The following is a 22,113-nucleotide window of genomic DNA, read 5'->3' as shown; positions in this document are numbered from 1 at the left end:
CTTATAGCCTCATAATTTGCCTTTCCCCAATTAAAAATGTTCCTGTCCTCTTTGATTCTATCCTTTTCCATGATAATGCTAAAGGCCAGGGAGCGGTTGTCACTGACCCCCAGATGCTCACCCACTGAGAGACCTTTGACCTGACCCGGTTCATTAACTAGTACTAGATTTAGTATGGCATTCCCCCTGGTCGGCCTGTCCACATACTGTGACAGGAATCCATCCTGGACACACTTAACAAACTCTGCCCCATCTAAACCCTTGGAACTAATCAGGTGCCAATCAGTATTAAGGAAGTTAAAGTCACCCATTATAATAACCCTGTTATTTTTGCACCTTTCCAAAATCTGCCTCCCAATCTGCTCCTCTGTATCCCTGCAGCTACCAGGGAGCCTATAGAATACCCCCAATAGAGTAACTGCTCCCTTCCTGTTCCTGACTTCCACCCATATTGACTCAAAAGAGGATCCTGCTACATTACACACCCTTTCTATAGCTGTAATAGTGTCCCTGACCAATAATGCCACCCCTCCTCCCCTTTTTCCACCCTCTCTATCCCTTTTAAAGCACTGAAATCCAGGAATATTGAGAATCCATTCCTGCCCTGATGCCAGCCAAGTCTCTGTAATGGCCACTACATCATAATTCCATGTATGTATCCAAGCTCTCAGTTCATCAGCTTTGTTCCTGATGCTTCTTGCATTGAGGTACACACATTTCAGCCCTTCTACCTTACTGTCTTTACACCGTTTATTCTGCTTCTCTTTCCTCAAAGCCTGTCTGTATGTTAGATCTGGTTTTACGCCATGCACTTCTTTCACTGCTCTATCGCTCTGGGTACCATCCCCCTCGCAAATTAGTTTAAACCCTCCCGAACCATGCTAGCAAACCTACCTGCAAGGATATTGCTCCTCCTCGAGTTCAGGTGCAACCCATCCAATCTGTACAGGTCCCACCTTCCCCAGAAGAGATCCCAATGATCTAAAAATCTAAAACCCTGCTCCCTGCACCAACTCCTCAGCCACGCATTCAACTGCCATCTCCTCCAATTCTTACCATCTCTGTCACGTAGCACTGGCAGCAATCCTGAGAACGACACCCTTGAAGTCCTGTTCTTCAGCCTTCTGCCTAGTTCCTGAAACTCACACTCCAGGACCTCATCCCTCTTCCTGCCTATGTCGTTGGTCCTAACATGTACCACAACTTCTGTTTGCTTTCCCTCTCGTACCAGGATGTCATGTACCCGGTCAGTGACATCCCGGACCCTGGCACCCGGGAGACAACAAAGCATGCGGGTGTCCTTCTCAAGTCCACAAAATCTCCTGTCTGCTCCCCTGACTATAGAGTCTCCAATGACGACAGCTCTCCTCTTCTCCCCCCCACCCTTCTGCACCACAGGGTCAGACTCAGTGCCGGAGGCCCTGCCACCGTGGCTCACACCTGGTCGGTCATCCCCGCCAACAGTATCCAGGATGGTAAACTTATTATTCAGGGGAATGGCTACAGGGGTAAACTTATTATTCAGGGGAATGGCTACAGCTCTGCACTACCTGTCTGCTCACCTTCACTTTCCCCCCTGTGACTGTCACCCAACGACCTGCTTCCGACAGCCTAGGTGTGACTACCTCCCGGTAGCTCTCATCTATGACTGCCTCATTCTCCCTTATGAGTCGAAGGTCATCCAGCTGCTGCTCCAGATTCCTTACATGGTCTTCCAGATCGCCCAGCCGTATGCACTTCTGGCAGATGTGACTCTGCGGGACAGGGGAGTTCCCCCAAGACTGCCACATCACACATGAGAGGCGCATCACCGTCTCAGGAGGTATTGTAAAGACTAACTGCGAGCAAGCTTGTCCACTGCCTCTTCTTGTCGAAGCCTCTCGAGTGAAAGCCTCAAAGCTCCACTCCTTCACTGGCCCACTCACTCGTTCAGATATGGAAGTACAGAGTAGATCAGATCACTGAACTGTTCCCACAATCTATAGACTCACTTTCAAGGACTTTTTGTCTCATGTTCTCGATATTTGTGGCTTTTTTTCTCTTTTGTATTTGCACAGTTTGTTCTCTTTGCACATTAGTTGATTGCTTGTCCTTTTGGGTGTGATCTTTCATTGATTCTATTGTGCTTCTTGGATTAACTGTGTATGCCCGCAAGAAGTTCAATCTCAGGGTTTTGTATGGTGACATATACATATTTTGATAATAAATTTATTTCAGCTTTGAACTTTTGAAGTGCATTCCCTTTCTGCATATATGTTACTGACTGGAACTTTTGCACTGGACAGAGTTTCCAAGCTGACAGTTGGTGCAAACTTGGAGAAGGGGTGGATCAAGAGGTGGATTGTGGGAGACTTCAAAGAGATAAATATAGGATGGGGAGGCAGCAGAGAAGGGACAGACACAGGTTTTCACTGAGAAAGGGGAAGTGTTCAATGCGGGGAAGAAGAAAGAAAAGAGGATGCAATTTGGCAAGCCGTATTAGAAAGGAGAAAATGTGTTTAGTTCATTACAGGGGACAAGGCAAGGTGAAGAAGTGGTTCAAATTGTTTTGAATAGAGGCAGAAATGAGAAATCACTTTAACTGGGGTGGTGAATCTGTGTAATTCAATTCCCCAGATGCTTGTGGGGTCCAAGTTGGAAGATATAATTAAAGCAGAGGCTGATAGGATCTTGATTAGTCAGGGTGTCAATGGTTATTGGAAGAAGGCAGGAGAATGAGATTTGAGAGAGATAATAAATCAGTCACGATGCAATGGTGGAGCAGACTCAATGGGCTGAATGGTCTATTTCTGCGTCTATGTCTTATGGATGTGGTCACAGTGAAGCATTCTGAAAAGCCTAGTACAGGGGTTCCAAGCCTTTTTTTATGTTATGGACCCCTGCGATGAACCAAGACTCCACTGACCCCAGGTTGCGAAACCCTGGTCGCGAACCTCTGGTCTAGTCTGGTTGTCACATTTCGGGAAAAGGTCCGTGTGTGGTAGAGATAAACTAAAATTATTCCAGATTCAGGGAGTTAAGTTCTGCAGGTTGACTGGAAGATGATTCTAAGGGTCTCTAGTGATGAGGGTGGAGAATTGGAAAAATACTGTAAAGAACTAGACACAAGGCTCAGCTATCCTCAGTGGGTAACTGCACATCCTCTAAGCACACTCAGACAACAAACTATTTGTAACACATGGGCAGGTACCAGCAATAATTTTAACCTTCAAGCTTTGGGTTCAGTTTCAGCATGAACTTCCTTCTCTATTCGACTCATAGAAAGCATGTTGACCGGATGCATCACGGCTCGGTACAGTAACTGCTCTGTCTGTGACCGCAAGAAACTGCACATGACAGAAACAAGCCTCCCCTCCATGGCCTCTGCCTACACGTCTTGCTGCCTCAGTAAAGCAGCCAGCATTGTCAAAATCCGCACACACCCCAAACACTCTCACCTCTCCCGTCTCCCTTCAAGTCAAGTTAAGTTTATTGTCATTTAATTATATGCATGTATACCATCAAATGATACAATATTTCACTGGACCAAGGTGTAAAGCACAATAGTACACATAACATACATGCACGATAACTTAAAGGATAAAATCTACGGATGAATTAAGCATAAACAAACACAGTAAATTTTATGAATTCAATATTTTCAGGCACAGACAGATTTGCTGGTGACACTTTTAATGCGATACGGCAGGGAGTTCAGAAGCCTCCCTGTACTCCGACTCATCATCGCTGTTGATGAGGCCAACCACTGTTGTGTGATCTGCAAACTAGATGACTCGGTTTGAGTCACGTGTCAGGAGTGTGAATTCCGGCGGACTAGGAACACAGCCCTGGAGAGTACCCGTGCTCAGTGTAATGGGACTAGAGATATTTACTGCCAACACAGACTGACTGTGGCCTTTCTGTTAAGCAGTCCAGGATCCAGTTATAGAGGAAGGTGTTAAGACCCAGTGAAAATAGTTTCCCCACTATTTCCAGGAGTATGATGGTGTTAAATGCCGAACTGAAGTTTATAACAGCAGACTGACATATGAGACCCCATCTTCCTATTGGGGCAACTCAGATTGGAGGACAGAGGTCACTGATCATCAGTGGATCAATTCAAGCGATAACCAAACTGGAAAGGGCCCAATGTGGCCGGGAATATGGCTTTAATGCATTCCATGAGCAGCCACTCAAAACATTTCATAATGGTTGATGTTAATGGCACCGGACAATGGTCATTTAGACAGGTTACCGTCACTTTCTTTAGAACTGAAATGAAGGTTGCTGTCCTGAAAACCGAGGGGACAATGAGCATTTTCAGAGAGAAGTTGAATATATCCGTCAGCACCTCAGTTATCTGGGCTGCGCAGTCTTTTGGAACCTGGCCTGGTCTATTATCGGGCCCCGCAGCTTTGCGTGAGTTGACTTGGCCAGGGCCTTCCTCAACTCAGCTTCAGCCAGACGGAGATACTCAGTCTGTTGGGGAGTGAGACGTCTTGGTCACTGGTACGCCGAGGGTAGACTTTTCATTTGTAATCTATTGAGTTCCATAAAACCATAAACTATAAGTCATAGCAGCAAAATTAGGCCATTTGGCTTAATAAATCTGCTCCACCAATCAATCATGGCTGATCCTTTTCTACCTTCCTCAGCCCAAATTTCCGACCTTCTCCCTTCTCCTCGTAACCTTTGATGTCATGTCCAATCAAGAAGCTATCAAACTCTGCTGAAATACACCCAATGACCTGGTCTCCAAAGCTGCCTGTGGTAACAAAGTCTACTAATTCACCACCCTCTGGCTTTTTTCTCAGCGGTTGATCAGGACAGGACTGCGCAAGCACGAGCAAGTCAGTCCGTGAGGCAGCAGGAGTATTTAAAAGAGAGCAGTTCGACGGAGCGGGCGACGGAGTAGAGGGAGACAGAGTAGAAGGCTTCATCTCGAGAGGCTTTGGCGAGCAGAGGCTGAGGACGAGCTTCACTCCAACTGAGGTAAGGCTGGGTAAGTTCCTTTAAAAGGAGAATGGTCTGCAGCGGTATTTTATTTGAAGCAAGGAAGGAGGCTAGGCTGTAGCATACTGGGTAGGTTGTGACAGCTAAGATCGGCCCCGTGGTTTGTTCCTCCTGCAGCATATGGGGAATAAGGGATACTTCCTGCGTCTCTGACGACTATGTGTGTAGGAAATGTGTCCAGCTGTATCTTCTGGCAGACCGCATTGAGCAGCTGGAGCTGCGATTAGATTCATACTGGAGCATCCGCGATGCTGAGAAAGTCGTGAATAGCACGTTAGCCACACCGCAGGTAAAGGCGACACAGGCAGAAAGAGAATGGTTGGCCACTAGACAACGTAGCAGTGGGCAGGTAGTGCAGGAGTCCCCGGAGGTCATCTCCCTCTTAAACAGATATACCGTTTTGGATACCGTTGGGGGAGATGTCTCATCAGGGGAAGGCAGCAGCAGCCGAGTTCATGGCACCATGGGTGGCTCTGCGGCACAGGAGGGAAGGAAAAGGAATGGGAGAGCTATAGTGATAGGGGATTTGATTGTAAGGGGAATAGATAGGTGTTTCTGCGGCTGCAAACGAGACACAGGAGGGTATGTTGCCTCCCTGGTGCAAGGGTCAAGGATGTCTCTGAGCGGCTGCAGGACATTCTGGAGTGGGAGGATGAACAGCCAGTGGTCGTGGTGCACATAGGTACCAACGATACAGGTAAAAAACGGGATGAGGTCCTACAAGGTGAATTTAGGGAGTTAGCAGATAAACTAAAAAGTAGGACCACAAAGATAATAATCTCTGGATTACTACCAGTGCCACGTGCTAGTCAGAGTAGAAATAGGAGGATATTTCAGATGAATACGTGGCTTGAAAAATGGTGCAAGGGGGAGGGAATCAAACTTCTGGGGCATTGGAACCAGTTCTGGAGGAGGTGGGACCGGTACAAACAGGATGGTCTGCACCTGGGCTGGACTGGAACCAATGTCCTAGGGGGAGCATTTGCAACTGTTGTTCAGGAGGATTTAAACTAATGTGGCAAGAGGATGGGAACAAGTGCAGAGAGACAGAAGGGTATAAAATGAGGGTAGAAGCAAAAAGTAGTAAGGTGAAAAGTAAAAGTGGCAGGCTGGCAAATCCAGGGAAAAAATCAAAAAGGGCCACTTTTCAACATAATTGTATAAGGGCTAAGAGTGTTGTAAAAGCAAGCCTGAAGGCTTTGTGTGTCAATGCAAGGAACATTTGTAACAAGGTGGATGAATTGAATGTGCAGATTGTTATTAATGAATATGATATAGTTGGGATCACAGAGACATGGCTCCAGGGTGACCAAGGATGGGAGCTCAACATTCAGGGATATTCAATATTCAGGAGCGATAGACATGAAAGAAAAGGAGGTGGGGTGGCATTGCTGGTTAGAGAGGAGATTAATGCAATAGAAAGGAAGGACATTAGCCGGGAGGATGTGGAATCGATATGGATAGAGCTGCATAACACTAAGGGGCAGAAAATGCAGGTGCGAGTTGTGTACAGGCCACCTAACAGTAGTAGTGAGGTTGGGGATGGCATTAAACAGGAAATTAGAAATGCGTGCAGTAAAGGAACAGCAGTTATAATAGGTGACTTCAATCTACATATAGATTGGATGAACCAAATTGGTAAGCGTGTTGATAAAGAGGATTTCTTGGAATGTATGCGGGATAGTTTTCTGAGGCAACATGTCGAGGAACCAACTAGAGAGCAGGCCATTCTGGACTGGGTATTGAGCAATGAGGAAGAGTTAGTTAGCAATCTTGTCGTGCGAGGCCCCTTGGGTAAGAGTGACCATAATATGGTGGAATTCTTCATTAAGATGGAGAGTGATATAATTAATTCAGAAACAAATGTTCTGAATTTAAAGAAGGGTAACTTTGAAGGTAGGAGACGTGAATTAGCTAAGATAGACTGGCAAATGATACTTAAAGGGTTGACGGTGGATATGCAATGGCAAGCATTTAAAGATTGCATGGATGAACTACAACAATTGTTCATTCCAGTTTAGCAAAGGAATAAACCAGGGAAGGTAGTGAACCCACGGCTGACAAGGGAAATTAAGGATAGTATCAATTCCAAAGAAGAAACATACAAATTAGCCAGAAAAAGCAGAACACCTGAGGACTGGGAGAAACTCAGAGTCCAACAGAGGAGGAAAAAGGGTTTAATTAGGAAAAGGAAAAAGGATTATGAGGGAAACCTGGCAGGGAACATAAAAACTGACTGTAAAAGCTTTTATAAATATGTGAAAAGAAAAAGATTGGTTAAGACAAATGTAGGTCCCTTCCAGTCAGAAACAGGTGAATTGATCATGGGGAACAAGGACATGGCTGACCAATTGAATAACTACTTTGGTTCTGTCTTCACTAAGGAGGACATAAATAATCTTCCAGAAATAGTAGGGGACAGAGGGGCCAGTGAGATGGAGGAACTGAGGGAAATACATGTTAGTAGGGAAGTGGTGTTAGGTAAATTGAAGGAATTAAAGGCAGATAAATCCCCAGGGCCAGATGGTCTGCATCCCAGAGTGCTTAAGGAAGTAGCCCAAGAAATAGTGGATGCATTAGTGATAATTTTTCAAAACTCTTTAGATTCTGGATTAGTTCCTGAGGATTGGAGGGTGGTTAATGTAACCCTGCTTTTTAAAAAAGGAGGGAGAGAGAAACCGGGGAATTATAGACCGGTAAGCCTGACATCGGTGGTGGGGAAAATGCTAGAGTCAGTTATCAAAGATGTGATAACAGTACATTTGGAAAGCGGGGAAATCATCAGACAAAGTCAGCATGGATTTGTGAAAGGAAAATCATGCCTGACGAATCTCATAAAATTTTTGAGGATGTAACTAGTAGAGTGGATAGGGGAGAACCAGTGGACGTGGTATATTTGGATTTTCAAAAGGCTTTTGACAAGGTCCCACACCGGAGATTAGTGTGCAAACTTAAAGCACACGGTATTGGGGGTATAGTATTGATGTGGATAGAGAATTGTTTGGCAGACAGAAAACAAAGAGTGGGAATAAAGGGGACCTTTTCAGAATGGCAGGCAGTGACTAGTGGGGTACCGCAAGGCTCAGTGCTGGGACCCCGGTTGTCTACAATATATATTAATGACTTAGACGAGGGAATTAAATGCAGCATCTCCAAGCTTGCGGATGACATGAAGCTGGACGGCAGTGTTAGCTGTGAGGAGGATGCTAAGAGGATGCAGGGTAACTTGGATAGGTTGGGTGAGGGGGCAAATTCATGGTAGATGCAATTTAATGTGGATAAATGTGAGGTTATCCACTTTAGAGGCAAGAACAGGAAAATAGATTATTATCTGAATGATGGCCGATAAGGAAAAGGGGAGGTGCAATGAGACCTGGGTGTCGTTATACACCAGTCATTGAAAGTGGGCATGTAGGTACAGCAGGTGGTGAAAAAGGAGAATGGTATGCTGGCATTTATAGCAAGAGGATTCGAGTACAGGAGCAGGGAGGTACTACTGCAGTTGTACAAGGCCTTGGTGAGACCACACCTGGAGTATTGTGTGCAGTTTTGGTCCCCTAATCTGAGGAAAGACATTCTTGCCATAGAGCGAGTACAAAGAAGGTTCACCAGATTAATTCCTGGGATGGCAGGACTTTCATATGATGAAAGACTGGATCGACTAGGCTTATACTCTCTGGAATTTAGAAGATTAAGGGGGGATCTGATTGAAACGTATAAAATTCTAAAGGTATTGGACAGGCTAGATACAGGAAGATTATTCCCGATATTGGGGAAGTCCAGAACGAGGGGTCACAGTTTGAGGATAAAGGGGAAACCTTTTAGAACTGAGGTGAGGAAAAACGTCTTCACAGAGAGTGGTGAATCTGTGGAATTCTCTGCCACAAGAAACAGCTGAGGCCAATTTATTGGCTATATTTAAGAGGGAGTTAGATATGGCCCTTGTGGCTAAAGGGATCGGGGGTATGGAGAGAAGGCAGTTATAGAGTTCTGAGTTGGACGATCATTCATGATTGTACTGAATGGCGGTGCAGACTCGAAGGGCCGAATGGCCTACCCCTGTACCTATTTTCTATGTTTCTAAAGAAATTTCTCCACATATCTGTTTTACATGGACGTCCCTCTATGCTGATGTTGTGCTGTCTTGTTCTAGGCTCCCTCACCATGGAAAACATCCTTTCCACAGCTACTCTGTCTAGGCCTTTCAACATTCGAAAGATTTTAATGAGATGCCTCCTCATCCTTCTAACTTTCAATGAGTACAGACCCAGTGCTCTCAAACGTTCCTTGTATGATAACCCTTTCATTCCGGAATCATACTTGCGAACCTCCTCCAAACCCTCTCTAATGCCGGCAAATATTGTCTTAGATGAGGAGCCCAAATTGTTTACAATATTCAAGGTGACGTCTCACCAGTGCCGCATAAAGCCTCAGGATCACATCCCTGCTCTTATGTTCTAGACAACTTTAAATGAAAAGTAACATTGCATTTGCTTTCCTCATTACCGACTCTACCTACAAGTTAAGCTTTAGGGTATTCTGCACAAGGACTCCCAATTCGCTTTGCATCTCAGATTTTGGATTTTCTCCAAGTTTTGAAAATAGTCGGTACATTTATTTATTCTATCAAAGTGCATGACCATACATTTTCCAACATTGTATTTCATTCGTCATTTTCTTGCCCATTCTCCTAATCTGTCCAAGTCTTTCTGTAGCCTCTCTACTTTAGCAAATCTACCTGCTCCTGCACCTATCTTCATACTGTCTGCAAACTTTGCAAGAAAGCTTTCAGTTCCATCCTCCAAATCATTAATATCTAATGTAGAAAGAATTGGACCCAACACAGACCCCTGTGGAACACCACTGGAACCAGTGGCCAACCAGAAAAGGCTCCCTTTATTCCCACTCTTTGCCTCATGTCAATCAGCCAGTGCTATTTCCATGCTACAATCTTTATTGTAATACCATGGGCTCGTAGCTTGTTAAGTGGCTTCATGTGTGACACCTTGTTAAATGCCTTCTGAAAATCCAGGTACGCAACATCAACCGATTTTCCTTTGTCCATCCTGCTTGCTTATTCTGCATTCTGCTTTCAGTTATTGTTTTACCTTGTTCTACCTCAATGCAGTATTTTATCTGTAGAAACAGTATGCAACACAAGCTTTTCCATGTGTTGATATATGAGACAATAATAAACTGATTTCAGTTCCAATGTTACTTTTTAAATAGTTATGGATACAGACAGTGCAGGACCACGGGTTCAAATCTGGAACTGGAGTAGCGTTGACTTGAAGGACATTAGGAAGGTTCTATCTAGAGTCGACTGTTATGTGGAAGGGCCATAATAAGAGTCAGGGGCAGCATGTTCCTTTTTGGGTGAAGGGTAGACATATCGAATTCAAATCTGAATCTGAATTAGGCTTATTATCACTGACATATATCATCAGATGTGTTGTTTTGTGGCAACAGCACAGTGCAATACATAAAGCAGAAACAATGTAGTAAAAGTTAACAAATCTGGTGGGGTAGTGTTCATTGACTATTCAGAAACCAGGTGTCAAAGGAAAAGAGGATTTGACTAAAACGTTGAACGTGGGTCTATTCAGGCTCCTGGACCTCCTCCTTGAAGGTAGCAATGAGAAGATGTCCTGAATGGTGAGGTTCCTTCATGATGGATGCTGCCCTCTTGGGGCATCACCTTTTGAAGATGTCCTCGACAGTGGGGATGGTTGTGCCTGTGAGGGAGCTGGATGAGTCTGGAACTCTCTGCAGCTTTTTGCAATTTTGTGCGTACCAGACGATGATGCAACTGGTCAGAATGTTCTCCACGGCACATCTGTAGAAATTTACTTGAGTTGCTGGTGACATTCCAACTCTCGTCAAACTCCTATTGAAGTATTTCCGTTCATCAGCATCGCAGAGCTTTGTGTGAGGGAGCTGAGAAGAAAGTGAAAACTCCAGTTACGCTCGGCCTTCACAACTGTTCCCATGGATTGTTATCTTCTATATATATCATCCTGCATTCTCAGGAGGAGAGATAAAACAGGGAAATATAGACCTCTCAGACCAATGTGATGAGCAATTTCATGACCTTTGCCCAGTCCCAAATATTTCATCATTTCCTGCCTCGTCGCAATTTGAGAATGATGTCATTGAAGGCAAACTTAGAAGAGTAAAGCTGATATTAGGTAACTCTCTGTGGATTAATATGGCTCTCTGACATGTATGAATCTCTGACATGGGATATCAGACACCAAGGAAGATCTAAGCAACACACACAAAATGCTGCAGCAGCTCAGCAGGTCAGACAGCATCAATGGGAATGAATAAACCTTCATCGGGACTGAAAAGGAAGGGGTCAGAAGCTGGGGGAGGAATTTACAATCTGTCAGGTGATAGACAAGTCGAAGTGAGGGGGTAGATAGGTGATTGGGGAAGGTTCAATGAAGTAAGAAGCTGGGATGTGAAAGGTGGAAGAGGTGAAGGGTAGAAGAAGGAATCCAATAGGAGAGGAAAGTGGGCCACAGAAGAAAGAAAAGGCAGTGGGGAACCAGAGTGCTGTGATGGACAGGTCATGTGTGTGGGGGAGGGAAAGAGAAGGGCTTCCAGAATGGGTAATGAGGAATATAACTAAAAAGAGGAGGTGGAGGTGGGGAGACAGAGGGGAATGGTTACCAGAAGCTAGAGAAGAGCAACACGGTATCACAGTAGTCAGCATAGCATATTACAGCACCAGCAACTGCTTTTCATTTCCTGCTGCTGTCTGTAAGGAGACTATGCCCACTCTGTGACCTCATGGGTTTTCTCTGAGTGCTCTGGTTTCCTCCCGCAAAGACACCCAGGCGAGGGTGAGTGAGTTGTGGGCATGCAATGTTGGTGACACCGGCAGGCTGCCCCCAGCACAGTCCTTGGTCTGTGTTGGTCATTGACACAGATGGAATATTTCAATGTTTCAATGTACATGTGACAAATAATCTTCATCTTTAGAAATTTATGTCCATGCCATCAGTTTGGAATGTGAGTTGTTGCTCCTCCAAGCTGCATTTGGCCTGCAGCCACAGACAGACATGTCGGTGTGGAATAGGAAGTATGGAAAGGAGGATACAAAGGAGACAATCACTTCTCCATCACTATCCACCACCTCGGGGTGCCCTTGAGACCTGACAGCCAGTGATGACTGCTCGACGTGGGGTCACTGGAACCACAGAAGCCAATGTGCACACGTCTCAGTCACCACATGAACAGCAGCAGTTCAAGGTACTGGGACAACTCTACCTTCCTCTTAGGTCAGAACCCACATACTGAATAAGAAGAGAACACATTAGAGTTTTTGGACCCAATTGATTTCAGAGGCCTCAATTTCCCTGTGCTCTGATTGGTCCGAAATACACTCAGGGGTACCTCCTGTATCATATAAAGTGACCACTGAGTGTATGTTCATGGTCTTCTGCTGCTGTAGCTCATACACCTCAAGGTTTTATTCAGAGTGTATTCAGAGATGCTCTTCCCCAAGCCACTGAGTAATGTGTTGCTTCCTGTCAGCTTGAACCGGTCTAACCATTCTCCTCTGGTTTCTCTCATTAAGAATACCTTTTACTCACAGAACTGCCACTCACTGGATTTTTTTCTTGTTTTGTTTTTCACATCTTTTCTGTAAACGCTAGAAACTGTTGTATGTGAATATCCCAAGAGATCAGCAGATTCTGAGATACTCAAACCACCCCACCTGGCACCAACAAGCATTCCACAGTCAAAGTCACTGAGGACCTTTTTCTTCCCCATTCTGATGTTTGGTCTGAACAACAACCAAATCTCTTGAGCATATCAGCATGATTTTATGCATTAAGTTCCTGCACATGATTGGTTGATTAGATATCTTCATAATAAGCAGTGTACAGGTGTACTTAATAAAGTTGCCACTGAGTGTTGTTTACAACTAGAAAGCTGTGATCTCACAGACTGTATTCTTTACTGTGATCTCACAGACTGTAGTCATTACTGCAATCTCACAGACTGTATTCTGTACTGTGATCTCACAGACTGTATCCTTTGCTGTGATTTCTGCAGCATCGCACACTCAGTGGTACCCGTGGACATCGCGTGTTACCTCTCCACGGTTACCTGGGCACGGACATGCTCCCCGGAACATCGCCAGGCTGTCAGCCCGGGTGGAAACCTCCGCTGCCCGCTGCTGGGACCCGCAGATAGCAATTTTTAGCAGCCCTAGCAACGAGTTTGCCAGTACATCCTCCTCCCTCCTTTCCCTCAACTTCCACCATCCTCCCGCCCCATGAATGACCGCATATGAAAAGCTGGGGCTAAAATGCATCCCGAGAGGAGCAGCCTCTTCAGATATCCGGATGGGGTCTGCAGCCTCTCACACTCCATGTACCTGTGATACTCGGTCTCTTCCAGTCCGCAGAAACGAGAGGCGGCTGGGAGATCCCTGTACACACACACACACACACACTCTATCCTGGAGGAACTCAGCAGGACAGGCAGCATCTATGGAGAAAAGTACAGTCGACAGTTCGACCTGCTGAGTTCCTCCAGCATTTTTGTGTGTTGCTTGGATTTCCAGCATCTGCAGATTTTCTCTTGTTTGTGAATTTATTACAGAGCACCAGACTATGCAGCACCTTCCACCCCAGGTCCCCGATGGACATGGGAAGGACACCTTCGTAAAATGACTTACGCTGGGGAGACTCTCCTCTTTCCCAGGTGGAAAATCCGACCACCGCTGAGTGTCGGGACGCCGCAGGGGCTCGTTCATTTTCACAAATAAAATCATTTGTTAGAAATTCAAATCACAACAGTCACATTACAAACAGAACCAGACAAACTGTAACTAATTCCCCATCCTCATCGAGGGAAACAGTTTCTGGTGCATTGTCCTGGCGGGACAGAAGAATCAGAAGCCCTGCACATTGGCAGTGGTTGCGATTTGAATCCACGCCTCCCCGGTGACTGAACTTTTAACCCAGCGATTTTGATCGCTTGGCACAATACCACACAGCTCGCCCATGCAGCAAGTCTCCCCTCTCCACGACACCAATGTTGTCCAAGGGAAGGGCAAGGGGGAGGGCACCTCGCAGAGTAATGTTCTTCCGCCACCAGATGGAGGGAGGGGCGATAGGGTGGGGTTAGGAAGCCCCTTCAATCATTGAAATGGTATTCCATCCCAGCGGGCGGCATGTACGGTAACAGTGCTTTTGATTAACGCTAATTAACGCGTAGTCTGCGGATTTAAGAATGAAAAGGCCCTGCATGCTTTATTCTTGTAAGTATTTTGAATATCAATAAAGTTTACAGGCCGAACATAGAACAGAACGGCACAGTACAGACCATTCGATCCGCATAAGAACATGAGAGGAGCAGGAGCAGGCCATCTGGCCCGTCCAGCCTGCTCCGCCATTCAATCAGACCATGGCTGATCTGACCATGGATTCATCTCCACCTACTTGGCTTTCCCCGTGACCCTTAATTCCCCAACTATGCAAAAATCTAATCAACCTTGTCTTAGATATATTTACTGAGTTAGCCTCCACTGTTTCATTGGGCAGAGAATTCCACAGATTCACCACCTTCTGGGAAAAACAGTTCCTCTTAATCTCCATAAGACCATAAGACCATAAGACAAAGGAGCAGAAGTAGGCCATTCGGCCCATCGAGTCTGCTCCGCCATTTTATCATGAGCTGATCCATTTTATCCTATTTAGTCCCACTGCTCCACCTTCTCACCATAACCTTTGATGCCCTGGCTACTCAGATACCTATCAATCTCTGTCTTAAATACACCCAATGACTTGGCCTCCACTGCTGCCCGTGGCAACAAATTCCATAGATTCACCACCCTCTGACTAAAAATTTTTTTCACATTTCTGTTGTGAAAGGGCGCCCTTCAATCCTTAAGTCATGCCCTCTCGTACTAGACTCCCCCATCATGGGAAACAACTTTGCCACATCCACTCTGTCCATGCCTTTTAACATTCAAAATGTTTCTATGAGGTCTCCCCTCATTCCTCTAAACTCCAAGGAATACAGTCCAAGAGCGGACAAACGGTCCTCATATGTTAACCCTCTCATTCCCGGAATCATTCTAGTGAATCTTCTCTGTACCCTCTCCAACGTCAGCACATCCTTTCTTAAATAAGGAGACCAAAACTGCCCACAGTACTCCAAGTGAGGTCTCACCAGCGCCTTATAGAGCCTCAACATCACATCCCTGCTCCTATACTCTATTCCTCTAGAAATGAATGCCAACATTGCATTCACCTTCTTCACCACCGACTCGACCTGGAGGTTAACTTTAAGGGAATCTTGTACGAGCACTCCCAAGTCCCGTTGCAACTCAGAACTTTGAATTCTTTCCCCACTTAAATAATAGTCTGCCCGTTTATTTTTTCTGCCAAAGTGCATAACCATACACTTTCCAACATTGTACTTCATTTGCCACTTCTCTGCCCATTCTTCCAATCTATCCAAGTCTCTCTGCAGACTCTCCGTTTCCTCAGCACTACCGGCCCCTCCACTTATCTTCGTATCGTCAGCAAACTTAGCCACAAAGCCATCTATTCCATAATCCAAATCGTTGATGTACAAAGTAAAAAGAAGCGGCCCCAACACTGATCCCTGTGGAACACCACTGGTAACCGGCAGCCAACCAGAATAGGATCCCTTTATTCCCACTCTCTGTTTCCTGCCAATCAGCCAACGCTCTATCCATGTATGTAACTTTCCTGTAATTCCATGGGCTCTTATCTTGTTAAGCAGCCTCATGTGTGGCACCTTGTCAAAGGCCTTCTGAAAATCCAAATATACGACATCCACTGCATCTCCCTTGTCTAACCTACTGGTAATTTCCTCAAAAAATTGTAATAGGTTTGTCAGGCAGGATTTTCTTTTAAGGAATCCGTGCTGAGTTCTGCCTATCCTGTCATATGCCTCCAGGTACTCTGTAACCTCATCCTTGACAATCGACTCCAACAACTTCCCAACCACCGACATCAAGCTAACAGGTCCATAATTTCCTCTTTGCTTCCTTGCCCCTTTCTTAAGTAGCGGAGTGACATTTGCAATCTTCCAGTCTTCTGGAACCATGCCAGAATCTATCAACTTTTGAAAGATCATCGCTAATGCCTCCGCAATCTCCACAGCTACTTCCTTCAGAACACGAGGGTGCATTCCATCTGGTCCAGGAGATTTATCGACCTTTAGCCTATTCAGCTTTCTGAGTACTTTCTCTGTCATAATTGTGACTGCGCACACTTCTCTTCCCTGCCACCCTTGAGTGTCCAGTATCCTACTGTCTTCCTCAGTGAAGACTGATGCAAAATACTTGTTCAGTTCCTCTGCCATCTCCTCATCTCCCATTACAATTTCTCCAGTATCATTTTCTATTGGTCCTATATCTACTCTCACCTGTCTTTTACTCTTTATATACTTGAAAAAGCTTTTAGTATCCTCTTTGATATTATTTGCTAGTTTCATTTCATAGTTAATCTTTTCTCTCTTAATGACCTTATTGGTTTCCTTTTGTAAGGTTTTAAATACTTCCCAATCCTCTGTCTTCCCACTAATTTTTGCTTCCTTGTATGCCCTCTCCTTAGCTTTAACTTTGGCTTTGACTTCTCTTGTCAACCACGGTTGCATCCTTTTTCCACTCGAAAATTTCTTCTTTTTTGGAATATACCTGTCTTGCACATTCCTCATTTCTCACATAAACTCCAGCCACTGCTGCTCTGCCATCTTTCCCGCCAGTGTCTCTTTCCAGTCAACTTTGACCAGTTCCTCTCTCATGCCACTGTAATTTCCTTTACTCCACCTAAACACCGACACATCAGATTTCGGCTTTTCTTTTTCAAATTTCACAGTGAACTAAATCATGTAATGATCACTGCCTCCTAAGGGTTCCTTCACCTCAATCTCTCTAATCACCTCCGGTTCATTACACAATACCCAATCCAGTACAGCCAATCCCCTAGTGGGCTCAACAACAAGCTGTTCTAAAAAGCCATCTCGCAGACATTCTACAAATTCTCTCTCTTGAGATCCAGTGCCGACCTGATTTTTCCAATCTACTCGCATGTTAAAATCCCCCACAATTATCATAACACTGCCCTTCTGACAAGCCTTTTCTATTTCCAGTTGTAATTTATGGTCTACATCCCTGCAGCTGTTTGGAGGCCTATAAATAACTGCCATCTGGGTCCTCTTACCCCTGCTATTCCTTAACTCAACCCATAAAGATCCTGCACCTTCCGATCCTATATCACCTCTTTCTAATGATTTAATATTATTTCTTACCAATAAAGCCACGCCTCCCCCTCTGCCTACCCTCCTATCCTTCTGATACACCGAGTATCCTTGGACGTTCAGCTCCCACAGACATGCATCCTTTAGCCAGGTCTCAGTGATGGCCACAATATCATACCTGCCAATCTGTAATTGTACAACAAGATCATCCACCTTATTTCTTATGCTGCGTGCATTTAAGTACAACACCTTAAGACCAGTATTTGATACTTTTTGCTTTGATTTCACTGCAACTTTATTGCACTGCAACTCATCCCAATGGCTACACATTTGCCCCATCACCTGCCTGTCTTTCCTGACATCTTTACTGCTCACTATCTTAGATTTATTTCTGTTTTCCCCTTCCTCCGCTCTATCATTCCGGTTCCCATCCCCCTGCCAAATTAGTTTAAACCCTCCTTAACAGCTCTATTAAACTTTCCTGCCAGGATATTGGTCCCCTTTGGGTTCAGGTGTAACCTGTCCTTTTTGAACAGGTCATACTTCCCCCAGAAGAGATCCCAATTATCCAAGAATCTGAAGCCCTGCCCCCTACACCTCCGTCCTAAGTCTACTGCTCTGAATCTAGAGGCAATGTCTGCTAGTTCTAGACTCACCTATCAGAGGAAACAACCTTCCTGACTCTATCTTATCTATCCCTTTCATAATTTTATATGTTGCTCTGTGATCTCCTTTCACTCTTCTGAAGGCCAGCGAGTGCAGCCCCAGACAACTCAATCTCTCCTCATAGTCCAACCCCCTCATCTCTGGAATCAACCTGGTGAACCTCCTCTGCACCACCTCCAAAGCCAGTACATCCTCCCGCAAGTAAGGAGACCGGAATTGCACGCAGTACTCCAGGTGTGGGCTCATCAGTGTCCTGTACATTTGCAACTTAGCTTCCCTGCTCTGAAATTCAATCCCCCTGGCAATACAGGCCAACGTCCCCATTTGCCTTCTTGATAGCCTGCTACACCTACAAACCAACCTTTTGCAATTCATACACAAGCACACCAAAATCCCTCTGTACAGCAACATGCTGCAATTTTTTTTACCATTTAAGTAATAATCTCTCTTCCCTTTTTCCTTCCAAAGTGGCTGACCTCACAATTAACAACATTGTATTCCATTTGCCAGACCCTTACCCACTCATTTACCGATCTATATCTCTCTGCAGGCTCTCCGTATCATCTGCACAAGTTGCTTTTCCACTTAATTTAGTATCATCAGCAAACTTAGATACACTACATTCGGTCCCCTCTTCCAGATCCACGATGTAGTACTGACCCTTTAACTTACTCCTTCCCTCCAATATTTTATCCATGTATATATCTGAGAGTCTTTTAAATATCCCTCATGAATCTGCCTCTACCACTACCCCAGTCAGCGCGTTCCACACACCTAACACCTGTGGGATCTCCTAAATATTCCTCCATTCACATTAAAATTATGCGCCTTCGTTTTCGCCAAGGACGAGAGAATTAAAACCATGTATCCTCGGTCTTTGTTGTATCTCAGGGGAGCGGTTGCCCGATTGTGACGGGGAGCAACCGCCGAGTGACCGTCCGATGATCGGAGACCTCTGTTACGCAGCATCCTGCTCCGCCTAACCCAGCACCGGTCCCGCCTCGCTCCCGAGCAGCTCGGAAGGCGGCTCCGACGCGGAGATGCTACGATCCAGCCTGGCGCCCGTGCTAATCCTACTCGCCGTACTGCCGAACCGGGGAACCGCGTGTGTGACCTGTGACCGGAGGCTGTGGTCCAAGTTTCAGGAGATGATGGACTGCTGCCTGTTGGTAGCGAACGAGCAAGAATGTTTGTTGCAGCTGAATCCTCTCGTCACCTACACCAGGAACTTCAAGATCGGTAAACACAAAACATTTCGGAGACACTGGAAATCATGAGCAACAGACGCAAAACGCTGAAGAAACTCAGCAGGTCAGGCAGCATCTATGGAAATGAATAAACAGTTGACTTTTCAGGCCGAGACCCTTCTTCTCGGCTGGAACGGAATGGGGGTAGAAGCCTCCTAGCACTTACCCTGCAAACATGACTTGCTACATCTCTACCCACACCGCTCTTCAGTACCAAATAGTCCTTCCAGGTGAGGCAACACTTCACCTGCGAGTCTCCTGGTGCCGTCTACTGTATTCGATGCTCCTGTTGTGTCCTCCTCCACATGGGTGAGACTCGAAGCAGAACTGGTGACCGCTATGTCCACCGCAAATGGCATGATTTCCCGGTGGCCACCTATTTTAATTCTATTTCCCATTCACAAACAAGATGGTTGTCCATGGCATCCTCCACTGACGAGACAAATCTAAATTCGGGTTTATATTCCATCTGGTTAGCCTCCAAACCAATCGCATGAATATCGATTTCTCCAACGTCCAGTAAATTCTCCCCCCCCTTTCATTTTCTATTCCACATTCTGGTTATTATCTCACCTTTTCTCCTCACCTGCCTACTAACTCCCTCTGGTTCTCCCCCTCCTTCCCTTTATTACTCAGTCTAGTCTCCTCTCCATTCAAATTGCTTCTTCAACTATCACCTCCCAGCTTTCCACTTCATCTCCCTCCCCACTTCACTCACCCCCTTTCCCTTCACCTGGTCTCAGCGATCACCTGCCAGCTTGTACTCCTTCCGTTCCAGCTACCGTCTTATTCTGGTTTCTACCCTTTCCCTTCCTGTCCTGGCAAAGGGTCTTGAACCGAAACGTCTAATGTTTATTTCCCTCTAGAGATGTTGCTTTACATGTTGAGTCCCTCCAGAATTTTCTGGATTCAAGATGGGTAAACGCTCCCAACGTGGAGATGGGACAGGGGCAGTGGGGGAGGGATGAAGGGGCAAGAAGAGGGGCAAAGGAGTTTAGGATCAATTCCCCAACTGGAGAGATACTGTGGTCATAATCCGACCAGACATCTCTCTCGTGATCGTGAGAAGGGAGTGTTAGAGTGGATTTCTTTTTGGGTAGATAATTTGTTAACACTTCAACGACTTTGGCCACCAGACTTCTATTTTAACTGTTTGACAAAGGACTGTGGATTGAGTCCACCACAATGGGCTACCCAAAAGGTGTGAATACCAGATATTTTCGAAGGCAGTATCACCACACCTATACATTATAAATATTAATTGCACGGGAAATGCCAAATAAATGTATCGTAGACTTAACTTACATTCCTAAAGGCTGTAGATACCAACCCAGATATGTTGGCGTCGGGAGGAAAGGATGGTGTGAGATTTTGTATGTAGCTTCAATAGGAAGCATTGTCTATGCATTGTCTGTAACTTTTTAAGTAGCGATTGCCTTTGTGTTTAGCATATGAATATCGAGCCCACATTCAGCTAGCAGACCTTTCTGCGGAAAGCGTCTCGAGATGCCTGCTGTACCTTGTTGTGTCGAATAAAGAAGCAGCTTTGTATCTGCCAGTGACTCTGTCTCTCCGGTAATTTCATCCACGCTACAACAGGGAGCAACATGCTGCGATAAGGAGAGTGCGGAGTGGGTACTGAAGGAGGGATGGTGATGAGGGAGTTCTGTGGGAGGTGGTGAGGAGGGGGCACTGAGTGAGGAATGGTGAGGTTGGAACCCTGTGGGATGGGGATGAGGAGGGAGCACTCTGGGAGGGGAGACGATGGAGCACTGTGGAATGGGCGGTGTGGTCTAAGTGTTGTGGGTGGGGCGGTGTTGAGAACCCTGTGGGACGGGCGGTGAGGAGGGAGAACTGCGAGAGGGTGTGGTGAGAAGAGAGCACTCTAGGAGGGAGTGGTGAGGAGGGAGCACTGTGGGAGGGATGGTGAGGTGTGAGTCCTGTGGGGCGGGCGGTGAAGAGGAGACGCTGAGCTATTAAAGTTCAGTTAGGGTCGGGTGTGTGCCTGGCAGTGCAGCACACTGAGTATGTGCCCTGGCAAGAATCAGGCTGTCCTAGTGGACGGTTAAACCAGTGTTTGTTTGAGATACAGTAGTCACTGCTCTGGAATTAATCTCACCGCAGTTATGACCCAATCTGTCTCTTCCTCCCATTAGTGTACACAGAGACAATGATTTATTCATTCCTGGAGCTGATGGATTTGATTTAACCTTTCATGTTTTCTTTGAGTAAGTTGTGGCTCTAGACATAGGCCTCGGTCTTGCGGAGGAAAGGGGGTACACGTCTGGTCATCACCTCCATATGACTGTAAAGTAGAATTGTTCACTCGCACACAGTCTCCGTATCTCTGGGTCAGACCCACACCGGGAGTACCGTGAACAGCTGCAGCCTCCGTATCCCACACCGGGAACACTGTACACAGTTCCAGTCTCCGTATCCCTGGGTCAGACCCACACCGGGAGCACCATGCACAGTTCCAGTCTCCGTATCTCTGGGTCAGACCCACACCGGGAACACCGTGTGCTGTTCCAGTCTCTGTATCCCTGGTCAGACTACACAAGGAAATCCGTGCACAGTTCCAGTGTCCGGATCTCTAGGTCAGACCCACACAGGGAACACCGTGAACAGTTCCATATTCCGTATCCCACACCGGGAACACCTTGCACATTTCCAATCCCCGTAGCCCTGGGTAAGACCACATCCAGAACACCGTGCCCAGAATCAGTCTCCATATCCCTGGGTCAGACCCACACGGAGAACCCTGGTTAGGTTTCCGTATCCCTCCGAATTCAGTGCAACGTTTTGATCTCCATATTGCTTAGTTGCACCGTGCTGTGGATAGTTTCAGTACTGTCAGACCCACCGCCCTGTCGGTACGAAGTTCCCTCACCTACGGAACCTATAGCATTGGTACATCGCCCAAAGAGATAATCGAGAAAGGATTTCTGTTGTT

General features: G+C 45.9%; 1 protein-coding gene and 2 pseudogenes across 1 annotated transcript in view; 2 read left to right on the top strand and 1 right to left on the bottom strand.

The window, feature by feature from the left end:
- LOC140201968 (myeloid cell surface antigen CD33-like) overlaps window positions 1–13,765 on the bottom strand; it is a 50,022-nt pseudogene extending 36,257 nt beyond the window's left edge.
- LOC140202052 (myelin-associated glycoprotein-like) overlaps window positions 1–22,113 on the top strand; it is a 565,622-nt gene that overhangs the window by 227,833 nt on the left and 315,676 nt on the right.
- LOC140201967 (high affinity cGMP-specific 3',5'-cyclic phosphodiesterase 9A-like) overlaps window positions 1–22,113 on the top strand; it is a 173,118-nt pseudogene that overhangs the window by 110,289 nt on the left and 40,716 nt on the right.

Source organism: Mobula birostris, chromosome 8 (assembly GCF_030028105.1).
Source record: "Mobula birostris isolate sMobBir1 chromosome 8, sMobBir1.hap1, whole genome shotgun sequence".
Taxonomy (NCBI): Eukaryota; Metazoa; Chordata; class Chondrichthyes; order Myliobatiformes; family Myliobatidae; genus Mobula; species Mobula birostris.
This window is presented reverse-complemented; position numbering and strand designations above follow the sequence as displayed.